This window comes from Plecotus auritus, assembly GCF_963455305.1.
Source record: "Plecotus auritus genome assembly, chromosome: 8".
Classification (NCBI taxonomy): Eukaryota; Metazoa; Chordata; class Mammalia; order Chiroptera; family Vespertilionidae; genus Plecotus; species Plecotus auritus.
In genome coordinates this window covers 62,135,714-62,155,022 of record NC_137782.1, presented here as the reverse complement: position 1 = coordinate 62,155,022, position 19,309 = coordinate 62,135,714, and the positions used below count along the sequence as shown (strand labels likewise).

General features: G+C 41.6%; 1 protein-coding gene across 2 annotated transcripts in view; it reads left to right on the top strand.

Moving 5' to 3' along the window:
- Positions 1-5,575: 5,575 nt before the first annotated feature.
- Positions 5,576-19,309, top strand: part of ITCH (itchy E3 ubiquitin protein ligase) — a 137,648-nt gene continuing 123,914 nt past the window's right edge. Inside the window, exons 1-2 of one of the 2 annotated variants that reach the window (XM_080685028.1) lie at positions 5,576-5,662; positions 18,904-18,987. The gene's annotated coding sequence lies outside the window, so the exon portion shown is untranslated. Of the gene's footprint in view, positions 5,663-14,314; positions 14,412-18,903; positions 18,988-19,309 lie in introns of those variants that run through there. The other variant, XM_080685027.1, reaches the window with a different exon arrangement.

The window sequence follows — 19,309 nt, the reverse complement described above, 5'->3', positions numbered from 1 at the left end:
TCTGATCGATGCTTCTCTGTCTCTGGATCTGTTTTTGTTCATCAGTTTATGTTGTTCATTATATTCCACAAATGAGTGAGATCATGTGATATTTATATTTCTCTGACTGGCTTATTTCGCTTAGCATAATGCTCTCCAGGTCCATCCATGCTGTTGCAAATGGTAGGAGTTCCTTCCTTTTTACAGCAGCATAGTATTCCATTGTGTAGATGTACCACAGTTTTTTAATCTACTCATCTGCTGATGGGCACTTAGGCTGTTTCCAAATCTTAGCTATGGTGAATTGTGCTGCTATGAACATAGGGGTGCATATATCCTTTCTGATTGATGTTTCTGATTTCTTGGGATGTATTCCTAGAAGTGGTATTACTGGGTCAAATAGGAGTTCTACTTCCCAGGTTTTGATACCCGGGTAATGTTGGCCTCATAAAATATGTTAGGAAGTATTGCCTCTTTTTCAGTTTTTTGGAAGAGTTTGAGGAAGATAGGTATTCAATCTTCTTTGAATGTTTGGTAGAGTTCACTAGTGAAGCTATCTGGTCCAAACTTCTACTTTTGGGGAGGTTTTTCTTTTTTTTTTTTCTGGGGAGGTTTTTTATGGTGGTTTCAATTTCCTTACTGTTGATTGGTCTATTTAGATTTTCCAGTTCTTGATTATTTAGTCTAGGAAGGCTATATTTTCTAAGAACTTGTCTATTTTTTCTAGGTTATTGAATTTGGTGACATATAGTCTTGTACATTTCTTTGTATTTCTGTGTTGTCCATCATAACTTCTATTTCATTTCTGATTTTGAGTCTTTTATCTTTTTTCCTTAGTGAGTCTAGCCAGAGGTTTGTCGATTTTACTAATCTTGACAAAGAACCAGCTCTTTGTTGCATTAATTTTTTGTATTGTCTTTTTGTTCTCTATTACATTTAATTCAGCTCTAATTTTTATTATTTCCTTCCTTTTGCTGACTTTGGGCTGCATCTATCCTTTTTTTAATTTTTTAAGCTATAAAGTTAGGTTGTTCATTTGGGATTTTTATTGTTTCTGGAGGTAGGCCTGTAATTATATAAACTTCTCTCTTATTATCACTTTTGTTGTGTCCAAAAAGTTTTTACATGTTCTATTGTCATTCTCATTTGTCTCTATGTATCTTTGATCTCTCCTTTTATTTCTTCCTTGTCTAGACAGAGTGGAAGGGAGGAGGGGGGAAAGAGAGAGAGAGAAACATTGATGTGAGAGAGACATGATTGATTTCTTCCTGCACAAGCCCCTACGGGGGCCTAAGGGTACCTGCAACTGAGGTATGTGCCCTTAACCGGGAATCAAACCCACGACCGTTGGGTTCGTAGACCGATGCTTTGACCACTAAGCAACCGTCCAGGGCTTGACCCAATCATTCTTTAGTAGCATGTTGTTTAATCTCTACATATTGTGGTCTTTCCCACTTCCTTTTTACTGTTGATTTCCAATTTCAAAACATTGTGGTCAGAGAATAAGCTTGGCATGATTTTAATCTTCTTAAATTTGTTGAGGCTAGTTTTGTGTCCCAACATATGGTCTATTCTTTTTTTTTTTAAATATATTTTATTGATTTTTTACAGAGAGGAAGGAAGAGGGATAGAGAGTCAGAAACATCAATGAGAGAGAAACATCGATCAGCTGCCTCCTGCACACCCCCTACTGGGGATGTGCCCGCAACCAAGGTACATGCCCTTGACCAGAATCGAACCTGGGACCCTTCAGTCCGCAGGCCGACGCTCTATCCACTGAGCCAAACCAGCTACGGCCATATGGTCTATTCTTGAGGATGTTCCATATTCACTGGAGAAGAATGAATAATCTGGTGTTCTGAGATGAAAGGCTCTGTAGCCCTAGCCCGTTTGGCTCAGTGGATGGAGCATCGGCCTGCGGACTAGAGGGCCCCGGGTTCGATTCTGGTTAGGGGCATGTGCCTTGGTTGCCAGCACATCCCCAGTATGGGGTGTGCAGGAGGCAGCTGATCGATGTTTCTCTCTCATCGATGTTTCTGACTCTCTATCCCTCTCCCTTCCTCTCTTGTAAAAAAAAAAAAAAGTCAAACATAAACACCACCCCAAATTTTTGTGATATCCTGTTTTTAACTGTTTTGGCTTGCTGAATCAAAGCAGTTGAATTTGATACAAATTCAGTGTCATTTCCTTCAAGAATTAACTAATCTTTCTGGGCTTGAGATACTGAACAAGCTACGCCTGACCTCATCCCAAACTCTGTGAGTGTATTTTTCACCTAAGAAATTTCTGATTTCAATAAGAGAACCATTTTTCTGAATAATGACATTGATGGGAAAGTGAGTGTACACAGACCTCATCTTGTAATGGAAGCCCAGTATAGCACCCTTGATTGTAGATGGTGCAAATGGTAGCCAATTCCTTTCTATTTTCCCACCATTTATCAACCTGGAACCTCTTCTTTTTCCTTCCAATGAGACCGAGTTCTACATTAATATGATTGAAGTCCTTCCCCAGGGTGCCTCTGGGGTGATGGCCACATTTTCTGGCACATCCACAGTCTGATTACTGAGAGTGGCCTTCATCCTCACAGCAGATGCAGCAAAGAGCACAAGGTCTCATTTTTACATTGATCCAAGAAGAGGCCATTGTGAAGTAGTTGAAAGACACAGTCCTGGGTTTAAGTTCCAGGTCTGTTTTTTGCATTCTCTGTGAATTTTGGCAAGTCACCTGACCCTTCTGAAACTCTGTTTTCACCTCTAGAAAAGTGGTAATTGCAATACATCCTACCTCATTGGGAACGAATACAGGCACATCTAGTTTAGGGCATATAGTGAGCACTCAATAAATGTGTCTCTGTCTCCTCACCTCAATAAAGAAGTTTTCATTCAGGCATTTTCTGAGTGTCTTTAAGATGTTCCTACATTGCCAGAGGAAATACAGGGATGGATAAGACCAGTTTTTGTGTGTTTTTTTTTTTACTTTGAATATGGTCTGGGGAGGGAGGAAATCTTAAAGATTAAATGGTCCAGTCAGCTGCCTTTAGATTAGAAAAACACATGTAACTCCCAATTTCCAGATGTCAGCAGAGGCCAAGAAAAGCCAGGTCATGCGGCAAGAAAATAGTACAGAGGAGACTGAAACCCAATTAGGAGGAATATTGGGGCAGAGGCAATAAGAGAGAGCTTTTGGAAATAAAATCATGCTTGAGGTTCCAGGTTTGTAGCTCAAAAGAGAGAAATAGGTGGGAAATGGAGATGCCTGGGAATGGATCAGGGGGTCACAAATCCAGCCTGAAGTTGGGCTGCATTTTGCTTTGCAGGATTTCCCCCTCCTCACCCAACATTTTATTATGAAAAATTTCAAACATGTAGAACAGTTGAAAGAATTATACAGTGAACATCCATTTCCCACCACCTAGATTCTACAGTTGTTCAGTTTGCTACATTTGCTTTGTCATATATTAATTCATTCATCTATCCCTCTACCCATTCATCTTATTTTTATACATTTCAAAGAAACTGCAGAGTTCACCTCTAAACAATGCTTATCATTAACTAGAGTTCAAACTATTTTTTGAGGTTAAATTTACACATAGTGATCTCAGTTATACCATTTGCTGAGTTTTGATAAATGCATACAACTAACAAGGTAATCCACACCCCTAACAAGATACTAAAAGAACTTTTTCAAAATTCTCCCCCTCCAGAGGCAACCACTTTTGTGATTTTTTTTCACCTCTGAGTAGGTTTTACCTTTTCTGGAACATCATACAAATAGACTCATATAGGGTATACTCTTTTGTAAAAGGCTTATTTCTTTTAGCATAATATTTGAGATTTGTGTATTTTGTGTATTAGTAATTTGTTCTTTTTTTAAAAAATATATTTTATTGATACTTTACAGAGAGGAAGGGAGAGGGACAGAGAGCTAGAAACATCGATGAGAGAGAAACATCGATCAGCTGCCTCCTGCACACCTCCCACTGGGGATGTGCCCGCAACCAATGTACATGCCTCTGACCGTAATTGAACCCGGGACCCCTCAGTCCGCAGGCCGACGCTCTATCCACTGAGCCAAACCATTTTCGGCAGTAATTTGTTCTTTTTATTATTTTTTTAAATTTAAATTCTTTATTGTTTAATGTATTGCATAAGTCTCCTTTCCCCCCCATTGACCTCTCCCAGCCGCCCCCAACCCTGCTCTTTTTAAAAATATAGATATTTTTATTGATTTCAGAGAAGAAGGGAGAGAGAGAGAGAGAGAGAGAGAGAGAGAGAGAGAAACATTAATGATAAGAATCATTGATCAGCTTCCTCCTACACTCCTCCTACTGGTTCCAGCCCATAACTGGGGCATGTGCCCTGACTGGTGATCGAACCCGTGACCTTCTGGTTCATAGATCGACACTCAACCACTGAGCAACACTGGCTGGGCTAATTTGTTCTTTTTTATTGCTTAGTAGTATTACACTGTAGGAATTAACATACCACAGTTTATCCATATTCCTGTTAATGAAACAAACAAGAGTTTTAAACACTTTAAATTGGTTACCAATGTTTTAGACCTGAGTTCAAATTTTAACTCTGCCACTTGCTAGATATGTGACCATAGGCTGGTTACTTTGCCTCTTTCAGACTCAGTTTCCCCATCTGTGTAATGGGGAAAAATATAGCTATTGCTTATTGAGTGTTTGCTTTGTGCTTGCCTGACACTGCTCTAAGTGTATTGCATGCTCATTTAATCCTCACAATGACTCCTGATATATAATACTATTTCCATTTTATAGATGGGGAAACTGAGCACCCCACCTAGATTGCTGGGAGTGTTCAATGAGATAGTGTATGTAAAACACTTAAGACTATTAGGCAATTACAATGTAGAAAATAAACATTAGCTGCTATTTTTTCTTTTACCTTACTGGCCCTTGGAGGAAATTAAGTTTACTGTACCTGATGGAGAAAATATATAAAGCACTGGGAATAGGGTTGCCAAATAAAATGCAGGCTGCCCAGTTAAATTTGAATTTAAATTTAAACTTGAGCCCTGACCGGTTTGGCTCAGTGGATAGAGCGTCGGCCTGCGGACTGAGGGGTCCCAGGTTCGATTCCTGTCAAGGGCATGTACCTTGGTTGCGGGCACATCCCCAGTGGGGGGTGTGCAGGAGGCAGCTGATCGATGTTTCTCTCTCATCGATGTTTCTAGCTCTTTATCCCTCTCCCTTTCTCTCTGTGAAAATCAATAAAATATATTAAAAATAAATAAATAAATAAATAAATAAATAAATTTAAACTTGAATTTTAGATAAGCAATTAAAATAATTTTTGTATAAGTATGTCACATCAGTATTTGTCCTGTACTTATCTGAAATTCAAATTTAAGTGAGCATCCTATATTTATATTTTCTAAATCTGGCAACCCTACCTAGGAAGGAGTGACAAGGGATAGAATTTGTGTACCTTATTTTGCAGATGAGGAAACAGTCTTAGAGGGGGGAAGTGATGGAGCCATCAATTAGGTCTTAAGTGATCTCTTTGGATCCAGAGCTGAGGCTTCCAGAGCCTCATTCACTGTCTTTTCTCCATCCGTGCATTTTCAGGTCTTCCCCCGCCTCTGGCAGTGGAATGCAGAATGGCTCCAGCGAAGAGGAGCGCAGCAGTGTGACTAAGTGTTCTGCAGAAAGCCAGTAAGTGACAGGTGGCATGAGGGCCACTGGGGTTTCTCTCCCCACTCCTTGTGGTTGTTTTTTTTTTTTTTTTTCTTTTGTTGCTGCTTATAATTATTGTTACATTTTCATTTTTTACTGTAAATTTCCTTTTTGTTAAATTTTCATACACTTCATGTCTTTTTGTTTTTAAAGTGTTTATAGGTTAAAACAGGGAATCAACCCTAGCTGTTTTTGCTCAGTGGATTGCGGGCTCGGTCCCCAGTGGGGGGCGTGCAGGAGGCAGCCCATCGATGATTCTCTCTCACTGTTGATGTTCTCTCTCTCTCTCTCTCTCTCTCTCTCTCTCGCTCGCTCTGAAATTAATAAAAACATATTTTTTAAAAACACAGGGAATCATTTGGGGGTCTGGAGTGGATTAATTCAATTCACATTATTTGTAATGGGAAAAAATGATTTGGTTTTTGAACAGCCTTTCAGAACAAATTCAGTTTGAGAATCGAGGTTCTACCTTACCTCTGAAAAAGCCTAAATTATTAACTCGGCTCAGTACTGCCTCCCACATTGGAGCTAATCCTCCCTGTTGGTATTAGCAAGTTTAGGATAGCATAGTCCAGTAGTTCTCAGAATATGATTTCTGGGCATCAGCATCACCTGGTGACTTGTTAGAAATGCAAATTCTTGGACCTGACTCCAGAACTCCCTGACTTAGAAATTCTGATGGGTGGTACCTGGCAATCAGAGTTTTGTTAAGTCCTCCACGTGATTCTGATGCACTCAAAGTTTGAGAATCTTTGGGGTGTAGTAGAAAGACGTGCAATTGTGGAACAAAATGAGTATACATTTAAAACATTTGTTTAAGCAAACTTTTTTTTTATTAAGGTATTACATTTGTGTCCTTATCTCTCCATTGCCCCCCACCCCACCCCCATGTTTAAATAAACTTTTATTGACATAATATAAATGCAGAAATATACACAAATCCCAAGTATACAGCTTGATGTTTTGCATAGGGAACTCGCCTGTGGATCAGCACTCAAATCAAGACACAGAACATTCCCCTGGCTTGTTTGGCTCAGTGGATAGAGCGTTGGCCTGGGTACTGAAAGGTCCCGGGTTCGATTCCAGTCAAGGGCACATGCCCGGGTTGTGGGCTCGATCCCCAGTCGGGGGCCTGCAGGAGGCAGCCAATCAATGATTCTCTCTCATCACTGATGTTTCCATCTCTCTCTCCCTCTTCCTTCCTCTCTGAAATCAATAAAAAAGAAATATATATATATTTTTAAAAGACACAGAACATTATTACCAGCTCTGAGAAGCCCCTTTGTGGTTCCTTCCTGCTACTACCTCCCCTCGAAGGGTAATCACTACCCTGACTTCAAACACCATAGATTAGTTTTGTCTAACAGGGTTTTTTAAATTGTGCATGAAGACAGGATCTGGAGCCACAGAGCTTTGGTTGGATCCCTGGTTCCTGGTTGATGTAATTTCCTTGAGACATATTTCCTTCTCTGTATACTGGTCATAAAAGTACTTCATCCTTTTAAGGGATACTATGTTTCCCAAACTTGCCTGGTGACAAGAATCACCTGGGTGCTCTTCTGGGGATGGTGTCTTTAGATATTCACTGTGGCCCAGCATTTGACATACAGTCAAACAATACAGCCTCTAACAAAACCTGGCTTTCCCAAAACCCTGGTAATAGAATTATTTACCTTTATAACAAGAAGGTTGGGAAAGCACCAAAATCTGCATGTGGCATGAGCACAGGCCAACTTTGCAGAGTTCTGCTGTGAGACCTAAAGTTCTAATGTTGTCTAAAATGAAAAAGCATGTCAGCAGGGTGATCCATGTGTGCTTAATGTGTCGGCGACAGGATCAAGTGTGCTTTCCTTATTGAGGAGCAGAAAATCGTTGTGAAAGTATTGAAGGTATAAGCACAGAGTCAGAAAGCTAAATTTAAAAATGAAGCTTTTTTGAGTAATAAACAAGCAAAAAAGAATCACCTGGGGCACTAGTTAACCCATATTCTCCAGAAAATACATTCTTTTCTTTTTAAATTAAATTAATTGAGGTGATTTAAAAAATATTTTTATTGATTTCAGAGAGGAAGGGAGAAGGAGAGAGAGATAGAAACATCAGTGAAGAGAGGGAATCATTGATTGGCTGCCTCCTGCACATCCTAAGCTGGGGATTGAGCCTGCAACCTGGGCATGTTTTCTGACCGTGAAGTCCTGGTTCATAGGTCGACACTCAACCACTGAGCCACACCAGCCTGGCAAGATTATCTGTTATACTTGCCAGGTTGTTTTTTTTTTTTAGTTTTCTTTATTGATTAAGGTATTACATATGTGTCCTTATTCCTTCCTTCCCCCCCACCCCCCACCCCCCGTTCATGCCCTCACGCCCCTGGCGTCTGTGTCCATTGGTTAGGCTTATATCCATGCATAAAAGTCCTTTGGTTGATCTCTCCCTCTTATCCCCACCCTCCCCTACCTTCCCTCTGAGGTTTGATGGTCTGATCGATGCTTCTCTGTCTCTGGATCTGTTTTTGTTCATCAGTTTATGTTGTTCATTATATTCCACAAATGAGTGAGATCATGTGATATTTATATTTCTCTGACTGGCTTATTTCGCTTAGCATAATGCTCTCCAGGTCCATCCATGCTGTTGCAAATGGTAGGAGTTCCTTCCTTTTTACAGCAGCATAGTATTCCATTGTGTAGATGTACCACAGTTTTTTAATCTACTCATCTGCTGATGGGCACTTAGGCTGTTTCCAAATCTTAGCTATGGTGAATTGTGCTGCTATGAACATAGGGGTGCATATATCCTTTCTGATTGATGTTTCTGATTTCTTGGGATGTATTCCTAGAAGTGGTATTACTGGGTCAAATAGGAGTTCTACTTCCCAGGTTTTGATACCCGGGTAATGTTGGCCTCATAAAATATGTTAGGAAGTATTGCCTCTTTTTCAGTTTTTTGGAAGAGTTTGAGGAAGATAGGTATTCAATCTTCTTTGAATGTTTGGTAGAGTTCACTAGTGAAGCTATCTGGTCCAAACTTCTACTTTTGGGGAGGTTTTTCTTTTTTTTTTTTCTGGGGAGGTTTTTTATGGTGGTTTCAATTTCCTTACTGTTGATTGGTCTATTTAGATTTTCCAGTTCTTGATTATTTAGTCTAGGAAGGCTATATTTTCTAAGAACTTGTCTATTTTTTCTAGGTTATTGAATTTGGTGACATATAGTCTTGTACATTTCTTTGTATTTCTGTGTTGTCCATCATAACTTCTATTTCATTTCTGATTTTGAGTCTTTTATCTTTTTTCCTTAGTGAGTCTAGCCAGAGGTTTGTCGATTTTACTAATCTTGACAAAGAACCAGCTCTTTGTTGCATTAATTTTTTGTATTGTCTTTTTGTTCTCTATTACATTTAATTCAGCTCTAATTTTTATTATTTCCTTCCTTTTGCTGACTTTGGGCTGCATCTATCCTTTTTTTAATTTTTTAAGCTATAAAGTTAGGTTGTTCATTTGGGATTTTTATTGTTTCTGGAGGTAGGCCTGTAATTATATAAACTTCTCTCTTATTATCACTTTTGTTGTGTCCAAAAAGTTTTTACATGTTCTATTGTCATTCTCATTTGTCTCTATGTATCTTTGATCTCTCCTTTTATTTCTTCCTTGTCTAGACAGAGTGGAAGGGAGGAGGGGGGAAAGAGAGAGAGAGAAACATTGATGTGAGAGAGACATGATTGATTTCTTCCTGCACAAGCCCCTACGGGGGCCTAAGGGTACCTGCAACTGAGGTATGTGCCCTTAACCGGGAATCAAACCCACGACCGTTGGGTTCGTAGACCGATGCTTTGACCACTAAGCAACCGTCCAGGGCTTGACCCAATCATTCTTTAGTAGCATGTTGTTTAATCTCTACATATTGTGGTCTTTCCCACTTCCTTTTTACTGTTGATTTCCAATTTCAAAACATTGTGGTCAGAGAATAAGCTTGGCATGATTTTAATCTTCTTAAATTTGTTGAGGCTAGTTTTGTGTCCCAACATATGGTCTATTCTTTTTTTTTTTAAATATATTTTATTGATTTTTTACAGAGAGGAAGGAAGAGGGATAGAGAGTCAGAAACATCAATGAGAGAGAAACATCGATCAGCTGCCTCCTGCACACCCCCTACTGGGGATGTGCCCGCAACCAAGGTACATGCCCTTGACCAGAATCGAACCTGGGACCCTTCAGTCCGCAGGCCGACGCTCTATCCACTGAGCCAAACCAGCTACGGCCATATGGTCTATTCTTGAGGATGTTCCATATTCACTGGAGAAGAATGAATAATCTGGTGTTCTGAGATGAAAGGCTCTGTAGCCCTAGCCCGTTTGGCTCAGTGGATGGAGCATCGGCCTGCGGACTAGAGGGCCCCGGGTTCGATTCTGGTTAGGGGCATGTGCCTTGGTTGCCAGCACATCCCCAGTATGGGGTGTGCAGGAGGCAGCTGATCGATGTTTCTCTCTCATCGATGTTTCTGACTCTCTATCCCTCTCCCTTCCTCTCTTGTAAAAAAAAAAAAAAGTCAATAAAATATATTTAAAAAAGAAAAGAAAAGAAAGGCTCTGTAAATGTTAATTATGTCCATTTGTTCTAAAGTGTCATTTAAGGCCATTATTTATTTTATCTTATTTATTGATTTGAGAGAGAGAGGGAGAGAAGAAGAAGGAAGACAGAGACAGAAAGGTTGATTTGTTATTCTACTTATTTATGCATTCATTGGTTGATCTTGTATGTGACCTGACTGGGGATCAAACCTGCAACCTTGGCGTATCAGGATGATGCTCAAACCAACTGAGGTAACTAACCAGGGCAAGGCCTATATTTTCTTATTGATTTTCTCTTTGGATGATCTATCCATAGCTGTCAATACCATATTTAGGTCCCCTACTGTAATTGTGTTTTTGTCGGTTTCTCCTTTAGCTCTGTTGGTAGCTGCTTTATATATTTTGGTGCTCTCTGTATATCGATGTGTTGTGTCTTCCTGATGTATGTCCCCTTTATCATTATAAAATGTGCATCTTTGTTTCTTGTTATTTTTTTAAAAAATTATATTTATTGATTTCAAAGAAGAAGGGATAGAGAGATAGAAACATTGATGATGAGAGAGAATCATTGATCAGCTACCTCCTACTGGGGATTGAGCCTGAAATCTGGGCATGTGTCCTGACTGGGAATCCAACCATGAGTTCCTGGTTCATGGGTTGAAGCTCAACCACTGAGCAACACTGGCTGAGCACTTATCTTTTTTATCTTGAAATCTACTTTGTCAGATATAAGTATGGCTACACCTGCTTTGAGAATACATTCTTAATGGGACAAAACTTGGTTGGAGGTGGAGAGGAAATTATAAAAACTTTTTAATGTAAAAGCACAGGTATGTATATGGTGCATAAATAGATATACAGTATATTTGTGATATTAAAATATCATGAGGGGAATGATTAGGGAAAATAAGCGTCTAAAATTTTTCCTTAGAGAGATGATTAAAAAAAAGTTGAACACTTGTCAGAATGGCTATCATCAATAAATCCACAAACAAATGTTGACAATGTGGAGAAAAGGCAACCCTTGTGCACTGTTGGTGGGAATGCAGGTTGGTGCAGCCACTATGGAAAACAGCATGGAGGGTCCTCAAAAAATTAAAAAATTGAACTATCTTATGACCCATTGATTCCACTTCTGGGTACATATCAGGAAAAAACCCAAAACACTAATTTGAAAGAATATATACATCCCTATGTTTATTGCAGCATTATTTACAACTAGAGGCCCAGTGCACAAATTCGTGCATGGGTGGGGTCCGGCCGGACTGGCCCTGATGGGGCCAGATTGGAGCAGATCAGGGCTGGATCAGGGCCGGGCCTGTCAGGAGGAGGAGATTGGCTGGCCGGCTCACCCTGATTGGGGCCCAATCAGGGCCGGGCTGGCTGGCGGGGAGGGGCTGCAGGCGATTGGCTGGCGGGCCCCGCTCCTGAATGGGGTGTGTGGGGCCAATCAGGACCAGTGGCCAGGGGGAGGGGCCATAGGAGGTTGGCTGGCCAGCCCTGCCCCCGATTGGTGTGTGGGGAGGTGATTGGGGGCAGAGCTGGCTGGGGGGAGGGGCCGTGGGCCTATCACAGTGGTGGGGGCCCATGGGGGCGGAACCAGCCTAGGGGAGGAGCTACGGGAGGTTGGACCCAGCTCCACCCATGATCGGCTGGTTCTCTGGCCAAAGTGGGCATCACAGCTACCGGTTGTTCTGGTCGTTACAGCGTTCCGGTCACTGGCTTTATATATATATATATAGATAGCCAAAATACTGAAGCAATTCAGGTGCCCATTAATAGATGAGTGGATAAAAAAGTTGTGGTGTATATATATAATAGAATATTACTTGGTCATAAAAAGAATGAAATCTTACTCCTTGGAACAGCATGGATGAACCTAGAGAATATTATGCTAAGTGAAATAAGGCAGCCAGAGAAGACATATACCATATGATTTCACTTATATGTGGAATCTAAAGAGTAAAATAAACGAACAAACCAAATTGAAACAGACTCATAGACACAGAGAACAAGTTGATGGTTGCCAGAGGGGGTAGGGGTTGGAGGCATGAGTGAAAAAGGTGAAGGAATTAAGAAGTACAAATTATGACCTTTAGCACAGTTGGTTAAAGCATTGTCCAGATAAACCAAGGTTGCAGGTTCAATCCCCTGTGGCTGGCTGGCTCAGTTGTTTACATCATCGTCCCAGTACACCAAGGTTTTGGGTTCAATCCCTGGTCAGGGCACATACAAGAATTAACCAATGAATGTATAAATAAGTGGAAGAACAGATCTTTTTCTCTCACTCTCCCTTCCTCTCTCTCTCTAAAAATAAATAAATAAGTACAAATTGGTAGTTACAAAATAGTCACAGGGATATAAAGTACAGCATATAGGGGATATTGTAATAATTATGTATGGTGTCATGTGGGTATTTGAAATATGGGGGGAAGGGACAGGACACCACTTTGTAAAGTATATGATTGTCTAACAATGCTGTACACCTGAAAATAATACAAAATAACATTGAATGTAAACTGTAATTGGAAAAAAAAGTTGAGAAACAATGCGCTACAGCAGTGATTCTCAAATGTGGTCCTTGATTAAAAATGTATATTTTCAGGCTCACTCTAGGGGGACCTACTGAATGGGGAATTATGGGTGGAGCCCAGCAACTTTAGGTTTAATAAAATCCTCCAGGTACTAGTAATTCTGATGGGCACTAACGTTTGAGAACCACTGCCCAAGAGAATCTGAATGCGGTAGAGGTCCAATAATCTCTTTAAAATATGGTTTTAATTGATTTTTAAAGAGAGAGTGGAAAGGAGAGGGATAGAGAGATAGAAACATTGATGAGAGAGAAACATCAACATCAATTGGCTGCCTCTTGCGTGTCCCCCAAGCACTAAACCCGGGCATGTGCCCTGACTGGGGATCGACCAGTGACCTCTTGATTTATGCGTCGACGCTCAATCATTGAGACAAGAACCTGTATCTTTAACAAGCTCTCCTAAAGACACATTTTAGAAAAAATTGACATGGAGGATTTAAAAGTACTTTGAAAAGTATGAGTGTCTTTCCAGATGGAGGAAACATGCTAAACAACAATAACAAAGGTCACTAATTACTAAGCATTTAGTTGTGTCTTTGAGTCTACTTGCACAGCCTATTCATTTTCACAAAGAACCCATGAAGGAAGTTGAGGATGGATTCTAAAGCCAGACTACCTGATTTATACATCTGTAAAGTGAGGATAATGAAGGTACTTCTCTCTTAGGTTTGTTGTGAGAATTGAAGAAGCTTATTGATCAGCTCTTAGAACAACTTCCAGGTTGGCTCCACTTATATGTAAGCTATTTTTATCATGCCTAAGCGGACCCTGTTAAAAGGTGGATTTGAAACCAATCAATATGAACTCTGGAGTGTACTTTTGTAAGAACTAAGCTATAATCCAGTGGTTCTTCAAGTCTAATCCACCACCAGAGCACACCAGAGAGCTTTTTTTTAGAAATGCAAATTACTACCTGGCCTGTGTGGCTCAGTGGTTGAACCTTGACCTATAAACCAGGAGGTCATGGTTGGATTCCGGTCAGGGCATATGCTCTGGTTTTGGGTTTGATCCCCAATAGGGGGCGTGCAGGAGGCAGCCAATCAATGATTCTCTCTCATCATCTTGGTTCTATTTCTTTCTCCCTACCCCTTCCTCTCTGAAATCAATAAAAAAAAATTTTTTTTAAAAAGAAGAAATGCAAATTATTGGATCCCATCCCAAATCTGCTCAATTAGAAGCTCTGGGGGTGGGGCCCAGATGTCTAAGATTTAAGTCCTTCAGGTGATTCTGATTTACACTACAGTTTGGGTATCATAGCTACGGTCCTTAGAGGTTCTGGTGTGTATGTGTGTGAGGGGGTGTTAAAAAAAAAGCCTAGAGATGCTGGAAGCAAACCAAGAATCCCTCTCTCCTGGAGGCAAGAAAACCGATCCAGTGGAGCTCACCAGTCCCTGCCAGTTCAGGCAGGCTGCTGGCTAGTGCGCAGGGCCTTCTGGGGATTGTAGTGCAGACCGCTCCCGAGCCGGAGGCGCCTGCGCATTGGCCGCCAACTCGCTCTAGTCGCTGTGGTCCGGACTCGGGACCGGCTGCCATCTTAGTCGAGGGACTGAAGAGTCGCCGCCGCCCCGAGTCCCGGTAAACACCAGCTGGCGGGTTGGGGGCAATTCTGGGGGAAAAGGGAGATGAATGTCCGAGGAGAACGAGGGTGGAGGAGTGTGGCGCGCAAGCCAGGACCCAGAGCCGCGACTGCTCCTTCTTCCCTCGGAGCCGGTGCCTGTGGGGGCGCGGGGAGATCGGGCTAGTGGCTGGGGCCGGATGGGGGGTGGGACGGCTCCGATGCGCTGAAGGGCCACTTTCGGGTTGAGGCGTCCGGAGCGTCTCGCCTCGCGGGCGCCAACTTATGGGAAGCCTGGGCCGCAGCGAGAACCGTCAGGGTCCGGCCCCGCGCCCCTCAGCCCTGCCCGGGGCCACCTTCTCACTGCCCGGCCTTTGCGCGGGGCCCGGCGGCAGCGGCCAGCGCGGGCGACGTGGCCCTTTAAGGGGCGGTGGCTGGGCCCACCTGCCACCCGGCTGGCCTTCCCGAGACTTTTTGGAGCCCCCAATCGCGAGGGGGGCCTAGTCCAGCGGCTGCTTCTCCTTATCTCTATCACTCCTCCTTCCATTGTCCCTCAGCGTGGTGGTCCCAGCCGGGTGCCTCCTTGGTGCCCGCTTCTGCCGCGGCCCCGCGGGCGCTAAGTTTTGCAGACGTGGAACTGTCACTGTCCTCCCTCCTGAGAGTGCCCTTCTCTTCAGTAGAGAAAAGAAAAAAGTAGGCGTAAACGTATTCTAAGGGTCGAAACATGATGAGTTCATGACTTTGTGAGGGACTCAAATTTTCAGAATTCGTTCCGAGCCGCGCTTTAGAGAGAGAAAAACACAGGGTCTGCGTCCCGAGGTTGAGCCTGAAATTAGAGATGTAACCAGGGGAACTTGCATACTACCCGAAATTCATGATTCCCCAGTAACACCTCAACTTGTTTTCTTGATTATCTTGTATCTTAATCTGGTTACATTTTCTGCCAGTATTCTACAGTTTCAGTTTACTTTTTTGGGGAGTGAGGGATGGGGAAGGAAGAGTGGATTTTTTCTTTGAAAATTGCGGAGGCACTGGAGTCAGCTACCTGTTATTACACTTAATTGAGGGCCCCCATCATCTATTCCTAATGCATATTAACCTTACGGAAGTATGTAAAGGCAATATCTATTTCCACCCTAAAAATCGGCTAAGGGTTTATTACTCAGCTGAAATAAAGTTCTTATGGCAGATCTGGTGAGAGAGCCTGCACTGTGTATTTATGGGTTTACTCAAGGTATAGTTACTTCATTTTTAAGATTTAGATATGAAGGTGGAAATTCAACGTTTTTTGAACAATGAATGTAAGTTTTGGGGGTGTGAGTCCAAAAGGAGTTCCTTCATCTTCAGCATGAGGCAAGTCAACAGGAATATGATATGAAATAAAAAAACAAGTGCAGAATACTTCTGTGGTGTATTCTATTGCAAATCATTTCTACATATCCTTTAAAAAAAATCTTTACACCTACTGGAAGACACAAACTAGTCCCCAAATTTGACCATTAGAATAATTAGGGGAACTTTTTTTAAAAAAAATTATTTTTATTGATTGTAGAGAGGAAAGGAGAGGGATAGAGAGAGATAGAAACATCAATGATGGGAGAGAATCATTGATCAGCTGCTTCCTGCACGCCCCCTACTGGGGATTGAGCCCGAAACCCAGGCATGTGCCCTTGGCCGGAATGGAACCTGGGACCCTTCAGTCCGCAGGCTGACGCTCTATCCACTGAGCCAAACTGGCTAGGGCTAGGGGAACTTTTTGAAAGTAGAAATTCCAGGGTCTCATCTCCTGAGATTGATTTAGTACCTCTGGGTTGGACCTGAAGAATTTACTTTTAAAACATGCCCCAGGCACTTCTGATGGTTTTGGGAACCACTGAGGCAAACAATATGTGGACATACCAAGAACAGCACAAAAAGCTTTGACTTAGGAGAGGAAGTGACCAGTCTATCTGAGGGTTGGCCAGAGAAAGATGCAGGACCTGCCCCTGTACCTAATTTTGGTCTTAGATGATGAGTGGGAGTGTGAAGGGATGGGGAAAAGGAAGAACAGGACAGGCAGAAGAAAGACCTTAATGCTGTATGTAAATGCAGAGGATTGTGGAAGAAAAAAGGTTCAGGGAACAGAGAGTGGGATGGGGAAGGAGAGCATTATGGGATGTGAGGCCAGAAAGGTAAAAGGAGGCAATTATCTAAAAAGTTCTAAGTATAATGTTTAAAAACTTGTTTTATGTTGTTAGCAATAAATACCGATTTTTAAACAGGTAAAGTGATATGAGGTCATATGTGTTTTAGAAAGATTGCTCCAATAAGTAAAAGAATGGAAGAATGGCTATTGCAGAGGTCTAGGTGAGAAGTGAAAAGGCTTGACCTTGGAGAGAGGCTGTGGGGGGATGATCAAGGGATTGGGCTTAGTTCTTTACTAGGTCAATATTGTTTGATATACTTTTAGATGAGAATATTTTAGGGCCAGTCTCGGTAAAGGGCTCCTTTCCTGTCAAAACGCATTAGCAAATCTGAATAATATTGCCAAGCTATATATGTTAATGGTATCAGACTGATTATTCATTAGCATCTTTCAAAAAAGAACCAGATGGGGGTTCAATTTAGAGGAGAACTTGGGAGATTAGACTGAAATTTATAACTGTCAACATTATTATTTTTGTTGTTGATCCTCACCTGAGGATATTTTTCCATTGATTTTTAGGGAGAGTGAAAGAGAGGGAAACATCAATCTTAGAGAAACATATCAATTGGTTGCCTCCTGCATGAGCCCCCACCAAGGCCCAGGCCAGGGAGGAGCCTGCAGCCAAAGTACGTGCCCTTGACTGGAATTGAACCCAGGACCCTTTGGTCCGCAGGCCAACACTCTATCCACTGAGCCAAACCGGCCAGGGCTAACTGTCAACGTTATTGATGTAAGCCCTTTGAAAGTGTTTTTCTTCCACCCTCATAAACTTGGTATTAAAAATTTAGAGTTGGAAGAGATTGCAGAGATTATCTAGTCCACAGTGGCAAATATATTTTGTTTTATTGGCCAACTCCACTTTGAAGTAACTTCTAGAAGCAATGTGTTGAGAAGGATTTTGGTCTTATATGTTCTCTGGGAAAGTGAGTTATGATTGATTGGTGATGCCTCCTGTAGAAATAGTTTCCAGTGAGAGGTGTATGTGCCAAATATATACTATTCTTAGTTCATCTTCTTCGTTTTCTGTTTGTTTTTAAAGAAAGTCCTACGCAGGTTAAATTATTTACCTAAATAAAACTAGTTAAGAGAACTAGAACCAAGTTTTGTAACTCTTAATCTAAGGTTGTTCTTCAAAATGTACCAAGATGGATGTGTGCTACTAAAGAGCTTTTAGTATTAAGCCAAAAGAAAAAAATAGGGGGGGGGGGGCGGTTCTAATCTGTGCCTCTTGACTGTTTAGGCAAGAGTTTAACAAGGAACTCTGGCCTAGAAATAAGTTTTGTTTTCATTCTGGCTTAAGAAGTTTGTGTTTGTACTGATAAGAAATAGTTACCTGTTGTTGTTTTTGGTTGTTACTTCCTTTCTTGTTTCTCATCTCTCTCAATTTTGGGTTTTTGGGGATTGGTTTCCTTTATATGAGTTAAGGCAAAAGTGTATAAAGTTGTTTTGTTTTGTTTTTTTCTGTATTTATAGCACCTAGCCAAATTCTGGGCTCATAATAAGCGCTCAGTAAAGGCATGTTGATTTTTGTGGCTGTAAATGATACTGGCTTTGAGTCAATATAAATTAGCAAGCGGGGAGGAGTGTGGAATTGAATTGCAGCATTCTCTCATTGGGAGGTTGACCCTCAGCTAAAAATGCTGGATACAAGCTTTATACCTAGAAGTGCGTAGTTAACCAGAAGCTGTTCCTGCCTCTATCTTTTTTCAGTCTAGCAGTGCACTGTCCTTGGAAAACTGCTGCCAGCTCAGCTCTTTTGCTTCTTTTTAGAACTGGAAAGATGCTTGGAGTGTTTCCTTTTTCTGTCCCTAGGAATCTTCAAATTGCAGGGACTGTCCTTATGATGACTCCAGTAGGTAGAGTATGTGTTTATATGACTATTCTCATTTTGCCATGTAGCTATTGTACATAGGGAGGGCATTATCTCATACTATGTATGAGTCATTTTCAGCTACTCACCTTCTTACCCTGCCTGCCCCATCAACAATTCTTTATCCAGCCTGGCCAGTGTGGCTCATGAACTAAGAGGTCGGTCACCAGTTCGATTCCTGATCAGGACTAATGCCCTGATTGTTGGCTCGATCCCCAGTAGGGGGCGTGCAGGAGGCAGCTGATAAATGATGTTTCTCTTTCATTGATGTTTCTATCTCTCTATCCTTTCTCCCTTTTTTCCTCAAAATCAGTAAAACATTTAAAAAACAAAAAATATTTTCTCTATCCATTGAAACTTAAAAATAACTTGTGCTGTCTGATTCCCAAGGTCATTGCTAGTTTGATGCATTTAACCATAGAAGCAATGTATTAATGGACCTTTCTTCCCCTCTCAGGTAACATGCATTTAACAGTGGCATTCTGGAGACAACGCCTTAACCCAAAGAATTGACTCCTGACTTGAAGAGTGAGAACTTCAGGTATGGTGGCATGCCTGTGAGGGAGGTTGTGGCACAGGAATGGTGCAGAGGGTGAACCCTGGTCATGTAACTGCTATGGGAGGTATGGAGAGAGAGCACTACTGATGCTGCCTATATCAGTTGGTTGAAGAAATAGGCAGTTTCTACCTAGATCTGGAAACAAAGCCTCCTCTATGAGAATTATCATGTGAGCTACACTGTGCTCTTAATATGGGTCCTCTGACTTTTCTGTTTTTCTAGCTTCCTTAGATATATACACACTTTTCCCATTTGTGCTGCTTTGTAAATGGTTATACTTGTCTAGGCATGTGCATGTAATATG